This window comes from Dermacentor silvarum, chromosome 10, assembly GCF_013339745.2.
Source record: "Dermacentor silvarum isolate Dsil-2018 chromosome 10, BIME_Dsil_1.4, whole genome shotgun sequence".
Classification (NCBI taxonomy): Eukaryota; Metazoa; Arthropoda; class Arachnida; order Ixodida; family Ixodidae; genus Dermacentor; species Dermacentor silvarum.
The window spans coordinates 126,738,010-126,745,780 of record NC_051163.1 but is presented as its reverse complement, the minus strand read 5'-3'; the positions used below and the strand labels follow the sequence as shown (position 1 = coordinate 126,745,780).

General features: G+C 49.9%; 1 pseudogene; it reads right to left on the bottom strand.

The window, feature by feature from the left end:
- Window positions 1–2,787: 2,787 nt before the first annotated feature.
- LOC119431836 (uncharacterized) lies at window positions 2,788–7,422 on the bottom strand (annotated as a pseudogene).
- Between the last annotated feature and the right edge of the window lie 349 nt (window positions 7,423–7,771).

Genomic DNA, 7,771 nt, shown 5'->3' with positions numbered 1-7,771 from the left:
TGAAAGCGCGCGCCCCTCGCGCCCTTTCACTCGCACATACAGCGTTCGGCGCCAACCTTTCCCTTTCCCTCAAGAACCACTTATCTATCTCAGCGACGATTTCATCTCCATTGACGTCATACGGAACCTCACGGCGACGGCGACGCCGACGGCAGAAATCTGCTTTTGAGTGTCCATATAATTGCTATCGCAATAACACAGACTTCCGACGCTGCTCGACGAGTGTCCCGTTCTGATCTCGTCAAAAACCTCTGAGCCGCCCCCAGACGCTCCGGCAACAGTCATCAACGCCGCGCGCGTTTTATGAGATCGCGGGCAAAACGCCGACGGCGTCGACAACATTTCTGTGTGTTGCCAGGGCTGCTGCATGTCCAAGTTTGTACAGCTGATAAAACTATTATCCTTACTCCGTATAGCCCTCTACAAATTTGCTATCGCAATTGATGCTTCACCTTTCGGGTGAAACTGCGACAACGTTTTTTACGCGGCGATGACATTTCAAGCAGACGTGAATGGCATATCGTGAGACATTTCGGTTTAGCGACTCGTCGGTCGCGTTTGTCAGTGGAAACGTCGTTCGTCTTGAGTAGCTTTCTGGTCGCCAGTCGCAATCGGTCGCGCGACCTCGCCTAGTCGCAAGTGTGAATGGGCCCTTACTGTTTCTCGGTTAAGGTCCTCAATAATTTGCTGTGATTCGTCTCCACTATTGCTGAATAGGACAATGTCATCTGCAAACCGAAGGTTACTGAGATATTTGCCGTTGATCCTCACTCCTAAGCCTTCCCAGTCTAAGAGCTTCTATACTTCTAAGCATGCAGTGAATAGCATTGGAGAAATGTGTTTCCTTGCCTGACTCCTTTCTTGATAGGTAACTTTCTACTTTTCTTGTGGAGGACCAAGGTAGCTGTGGAATCCTTGTAGATGTTTACTAAGATATTCACGTATGCCTCCTGCACTCCTTGGTTGTGCAATGCCTCAACGACCGCTGGTATCTCTACTGAACCAAATGCTTTTTCATGATTTATGAAAGCCATATAGAGAGGTTGATTGCGCTCCGCAGATTTCTCTATTATTACATCGATATGATCCATCGTAGAATATCCCTTCCTGAAGCTAGCCTATTCTCTTGGTTGGCTGAAGTCAAGTGTTGCGCTGATTCTATTCGAAATTGCATTTGTCATAAAGGAAGACGCAGACGTCGAAAAACAGTTTAATCCACCTGACGGCAGTACAACACATGACACAACACAGCTTAGTCGCCGTGCTTTTAAAGGCAACAGCGCTAACAAAGGATGCGTGCGCAAAGTCTGCGCACTGAACGAAACAGGGGCAGATAATCAGTGCAAGCAAGTTTCATGCGATTACAACACTCCCCCCGCAATCAAAATCACAGTCGGTCGTACATCAGTCAACCAAGTTGACGCGTCACCCTTGTGCTGCGTCTAAGTACAGGAGGGGCTTGCGGCTGCTGCGGTGACGACACTGGTGGTTGTAATGGGCAATTTTCACTTCCCAGAATATCACTGGCATGCCGCAAATGAATTGCATCACCCCAATCTTCCGAACGCTCCTCGTGCTTCAAAGAAGAACAACATAGGTGATCCGCATGCACAAAGCGCGTTTGTTTGTCCACGTGCACCAAGTATGTTACAGATTTCACACTCACAATGGCTCCTGGCGGCCACTTCACAATTTCCCCACGAACAGTGCGCGCTAGCACACGATCGCCAACAGAAAATGTTCTAGGCTTACCCCTACGTTCATTTGCGCTGCCCACTTCCCTCTCGGACTTGGCAATTATCGTAGCTTCCATGTTTGGTTCAAGCAGAGACAACCTTGTGCTTAACTTCCTCTTCAAGAACAATTTTGCTGGTGTTCTACCAGTGAACGTATGTGGCGCAGTTCTGTACGTGAAAAGAAAGTTATCAGCTCTGTGTTACAAGGGCCTGGCACTTTTGTTCCGTTCATCCTCCAACAGCTGTTTCAGCCATGACTTTTTAACTGTCTGCAGTGCACGTTCCGCTGCCCCGTTAAATTGGGGTTGATACGGCGGAGTTAATGTATGCTTGACGCCATTTTCATGGAAGAAATCTGCGAACTCTTTTGTCGGAATTGGTGGCCCATTGTCAGTAACTATCCCCAGAGGCAGACCACAGCTTGCAAGTAATCACCTTACGGTTTAAACAGTCCTTTGCGCGGTAGCAGAAATCATTATTTTCCCATATACCCACTTGCTGTGGGAATCAACTGCTACCAGAAATATTTTGTCTTCCTTTTCTGCAAAGTCGAGATGCATTCGCCCCCCACTGTTTGTACACCACCTCCACGGAGTTAGTGGCGCTGGCTGCTCTACTGGTCTCACACTCTGACAAATGTGACATCGCTTTACTGTTTTTTCGAGGCAGCTATCGATCCCGGGCCACCAAAACACTGATTTTGTCAGGGCCTTCATTTTACTGATGCCAATGTGCTGTTCATGCAAAAGTGACATCACTTACTCCTGAAGAGTGCGGGTTATAACCACTCAGTTCTTCCAAGTTAAGCATACATCATCCACAGAAAGCTCAAACCGTCATACAAAGAATGGTCGATACTGCTCATCCACAGACCGCGGCCAACCATGCTTTGTCACTTCACGGACAGCCCTCAAGAAGCGTCTTTAGAAGTTTCACGTGCGATGTCCTTTGCAGTTAAAGGTCGTTCTCTGATGGGGGGAAAGTAAAAAAAAATTAATTTGCATCGTCAGTGGTTTCAGACAATGGTAGACGCGACAAGCCGTCGGCGTTGCTAATCTTTGTCCCCGATCTGTGCACAATGCGGAAGCATTAGTTTGAGCAGCAGCAGCTGCGCAAGTCCACATAGTGGTGGACTCGCGCAGCTGCCACAGCACTGCTGCGATGCCTTCCTTCAAATATTATCGTGAGGCGTGCGTGATCAGTCATAATACTGAAGCTGCGGCCGTAAAGATACTTGTGGAATTTCTTGATGCCAAAAATTATGGCGAGTGCTTCTTTTTCAACGTGCACATAGTTTCTTTCCGCTTGTGTCATTGATCTGGAAGCAAAGGCAACTGGACGCTCAACACCATTCACCACGTGCGATAACACCGCGCAGCCCGTAAGCAGAAGCATCGAATGTGAGCTGGATTTCTTTTTTCACGTCATACAGTTCTAATACGGTTTCTTGACTTAGCAACTGCTTACATTGCGTGACGCACTCATCACACTGACGTGACCATTCCCATATGCTTCCCTTGCGTAGAAGCTGGTGAAGCGGTTCTAGTTGCCCGGTCAAATTGGGCAAAAATTTTTGCATAGAAATTTACTAGGCCCAAAAATGCCCTCAGCTGGGTCACATTATTTGGTTTTGGTGCTTCGAGGATTGCTTTCACATTATCCGCTGGTGATGGAGACCATGTTGGTCTATATGGTGCCCCAAGTATTGTACTCTTTCCTGTAAATCTCCGGGTAGCCATCATGGATTGTTGCACGGATGCAAGTTGACGTCCCCGCGCCTCTGCTGGGGATGGCGACTTCAACGGTGGCTGCGTCTAGGAAGCGGACCGGCTTCCAGAGCGACACCGACAGCGACGCTACCAGTGTCTACTCGCTCAGCAGTGCGGACTTCTCCGATGACGACTTTCAGCTTGTGAGGAGCCGCAAGGCGAAACGAAGAACCACCAGGGCTTACTTGTCTTCAAGCACGTCGACTGCAGGACCAACTCGGAATAGCGCAGTCAGTACAATTTTATTTATACCTGAACTCGCTACCGACAACCTGAGGCGACTCAACCGACAGTCTGTCTCGGTGTTTCTCGAAGCGGTGGCGCCAAATCAAGTCACAGATGTCAGAGTCAACGCACGCAAAGAAGTCTTGGCTATTGACGTCATGCATGAGACGGCACGGATCACTTTGAGCAAACTTACGGAACTTGGCGGCATGAAGGTCCGCTCGTGCATTCCTCTGGACAGTGATACAACTACTGGTGTCATCAGCGACATGGAAGTCTCCATCTCCAGCGCCGACTTGCCGATTTTAATTAAGCCAGCCGTTGATGGCTGCGATATCACTCACGTGCCTCGACTCGGCACATCCCGCTGTGTGAAGGTGGTTTTCAAGGGCGAATCTCTTCCCTCACACGTCAAGGTGGGCCACTTTAGACACCCCGTGCGTCCATTTATCCAAAGACCACTCCAATGCCGCAACCGCCTGAGGCTGGGTCACGTGAGCGCTGTGTGCGAGAATACGAGAGTTTGCTCGCGCTGCGCACAACCCCACGCTGCAGACTCCTGTGTAGCCACGGTGCTCAAATGCCCAAATTGCATTGGGTCGCATGATGCTACCTCAAAGGACTGCCCTAAAATTAGGAAAGAAAGGGCGGTCTTGAAGCAGATGGCAAGAGACCATTCGTCTCGTCGGGAAGCTGTTGCGGCCATTAGAAAGCGACGCTCCCAACGCCGTCGACGCCGTCGGACTTCAAAGAACGAAGATTCCTCTATGAAGAGCGCGGCACATGCGACAACTCCTCCTCCTCTGCCCCCTAGGCCTGGCGGAGTCGAGTCTAATACTGACAAGGTCGTGCCAGAGAAGAATACTGAAGCCTGGCCCGCGCTACCAAAGCTACAGCCGCCACCACAGCAGAAGGCACAACCGAAACCACAGCGAATACCCCAGCTGAAGCCACAGTCGAAGCCACAGTCATGGCTACAGCCGACGCCACAGCCGACGCCACAGCCAACACCACAGTTGAAGCCACAGCCGACGCCACAGCCGACGCCACAGCCGACGCCACAGCCGACGCCACAGCCGACGCCACAGCCGACGCCACAGCCGAGGCCACAGGCGGAGCCACAACCGATGCCAGAGGCGGCACCACAGTCAGATCAAAGTATACAGTGCACCGCGGTAGAGTCCAGAATGCCGACTCCCGATAAATTGCCCGAAGAAGACCGGCAAGTGGTTGTGATGCTTCGGTCCCTTGTAAATACCCTTCGTATACTGCTACGCAAGCTGCATACTCCGTCAGCACGAAGTGCAGTGCAAGTACTGGATACTCTTAATCCAGTGCTTGCAAGTCTCGAGTAAGCCCCGTGGCTCACCCACCGCCTCCTATTCACGCAACGACCACTGGCCCTTGGTTCAAGTTAGATGTCTTCAACGCACATCACCAGCTATGGGACTTGACTGGTGTCATGGTGCCTCGCTGCACACACAATGCTCACTCTCTTCCTCTTTTCCTCTTTTTATTCCCCCTTTCCCTTACCCCTTGTGTTTTCCTTACGCCTTGTGTTACCCTTACCCCGGACGTTCGTCTGGTTGACCTCCCTGCCTTTCCTCTCTTCGCTTTCTCTCTCTCTCTCTCTTCATGAAATAAAACGCATTTCGCCGCATTTACTCGGATGCCATGCTTACTCAGTGCCTTTAGCACTTGCTCCGTTCGGCCATAGCACTCGTGCCCCAAGTATTGTACTCTTTCTTGAAAGAAAACGCATTTCGCCGCATTTACTCGGATGCCATGCTTACTCAGTGCCTTTAGCACTTGCTCCGTTCGGTCATAGCACTCGGCAATGTTTTTGCCAGCAATCAGCACGTCGTCCAAGTCACAGACGGTACCAGGTATGCCTTCTAAAACCTGGTCCATCACTGCCTGAAACATGGCTGGTGCACTCGCAACGCCGTACGGCAATCGCCGGTACCTAAAGAGGTCCCCCATATGCGAGTTAACCGTTAGAAGTTCTTCGGCATGCTCATCCAACGCCAACTGTAAGTAGGCTTTAGTCAACTCTAAAACGGTGAACATGGTTCCTCCAACCAGGGACGCAAAAATGTCCTCTGGAAGTGGCAGGGATAGGGATCGACCTCGATAGACTGGTTCACAGTGACTCTGTAGTCACCAAATATCCTTATTTCTTGTCCATTTTTATTTGGCACGATAACTAGCGGCGTTGCCCAAGAGCTGTACCTGACCCGGTAAATGACACCAGCGTTTTCTAGTTCCACCAATTCTGTTTCTACTTGCCCTCGCAAGGCATATCGTACAGGTCTCGCCTTACAAAAAACTGCATTTGCATGCACTTTCGTGCGAATGCTACCCTTATATCCCTTGATAGCACCGTAGCCTGCTCGAAAAACATCCGCGTGCTGCTGTTTCAGTAATTCTACAGCTTCTTGAGTTTTCATCGGCGCCACTGCTTGTACATTAAGCGCAACCTCGTGCAATTGCTGCAAGGCATCAGCCAAGTTCACTTTTAACTTTGCGAGCCAGTCACGACTGAGAAGCACCAGCATGCGCGCACCTTTTTTCTACTTGACAATGACAAGTGATAAGACGTGGCTTTGCTTCCCACACCTCACGTCGACTTGCGCAACACCCTTTACGCTGATTGCGGTGCCGTTGTACACACACAGCTTGACGTCCTCACTTGTAAGGTATGTTAGGAATGTGCTCTACAAAGTCCTTTTCAGAAAGTTGTTACGGCAGCTCCCGTATTCAATTCCATTGGCACTTAGTGACCATTAATGATTAATTTTACTACTATGGGAGGCGGACTACCTGCTTTGTTCATTTGGCAAATAGTTAGCAAATCCTGCTCTGTTTCCGCTGTTCTACAGCGTGCACGAATCGGGTTTTGCACATGCTTGCGACATGACCAAGTTCAGAACACTTAAAACAAGCACTTTTTAAAAATGGACACCTTGTAGGAGCGTGTTGCCCAGCGCACATAGGACATACAACAGCCGTTTTTCGCGTATAGTTTTTTTTCAGGTACCTTGCCTGTTGGGGTAAGCTCGTAGCTAGATGGCCGTTGCCTTATCGTTTGCTGCTTGTGGGGCTTAACCGGAGGCCCTTGCCAGTGCATGTCGGCATTGCTGGCACCAGCGTTGTCGACGAGCATGTCCTGGGTATCCTTTTGTGCAGCTTCCATGGCAGTGGATAGCTTGCAGACCTGGTCCCCATGTGACCTCGTCGTCGGGCAACGCGAGAAGACGGCATCGGATGGTGTCGCTCCGTTATCCAGTAATTAGGCAGTCCCGTAAAGCTTCTTGCAGGAAAGTTTCAAAAGAGCATGTCGCGGCGAGCCTCTTCAATTCCAAGAGAAATAGTGCGATGGTTTCACTTGAATCCTGGTTCCGTCGGTAGAAGTGGTATCGCTCGGTCACCACAAACCGCTTTGAAGCATAGTGCTGTTGCAGCACTTTCGGGGCATCTTCGTACGTAGCCTCGGTGGGCATTTTCGGCAGCAATAAGCTACGCAGTGTCACATAGGCCTTCACTCCTAGAACGGTCAAGAAGATTTCCAATTTCTTCCTGGCGTCTATTTCGGTTGCTTTTGCAAACAGCTCGAACCTTTCTACGTAGACGTCGATGTTGCCTGTGTCCGGGCAGAATTCCAGCAGCTTTCCTAAGGTGGTGGCCATAGCTTCTGTGTCGCCTTATCCCATCCTCGTTGCCGCTTAATGCATCTGACGGCAGTACAACACATGACACAGCACAGCTTGGTCGCCGTGCTTTTAAAGGCAACAGCACTAACAAAGGATGCGCGCGCATAGTCTGTGCACTGAACGGAAAAGGGACAGATAATCAGAATAAGCATGTTTCATGCGATTATAACAACCTTGGTGAATATTTTATACAATACTGAGAGCAAGCTAATAGGCCTATAATTCTTCAATTCTTGAACGTCTCCGTTCTTATGGATGAGTATAATGTTGGCGTTCTTGAAGCTTTCTGGTTCACTTCAAGTCATGAGGCAATGCGTATAAAGGGCCG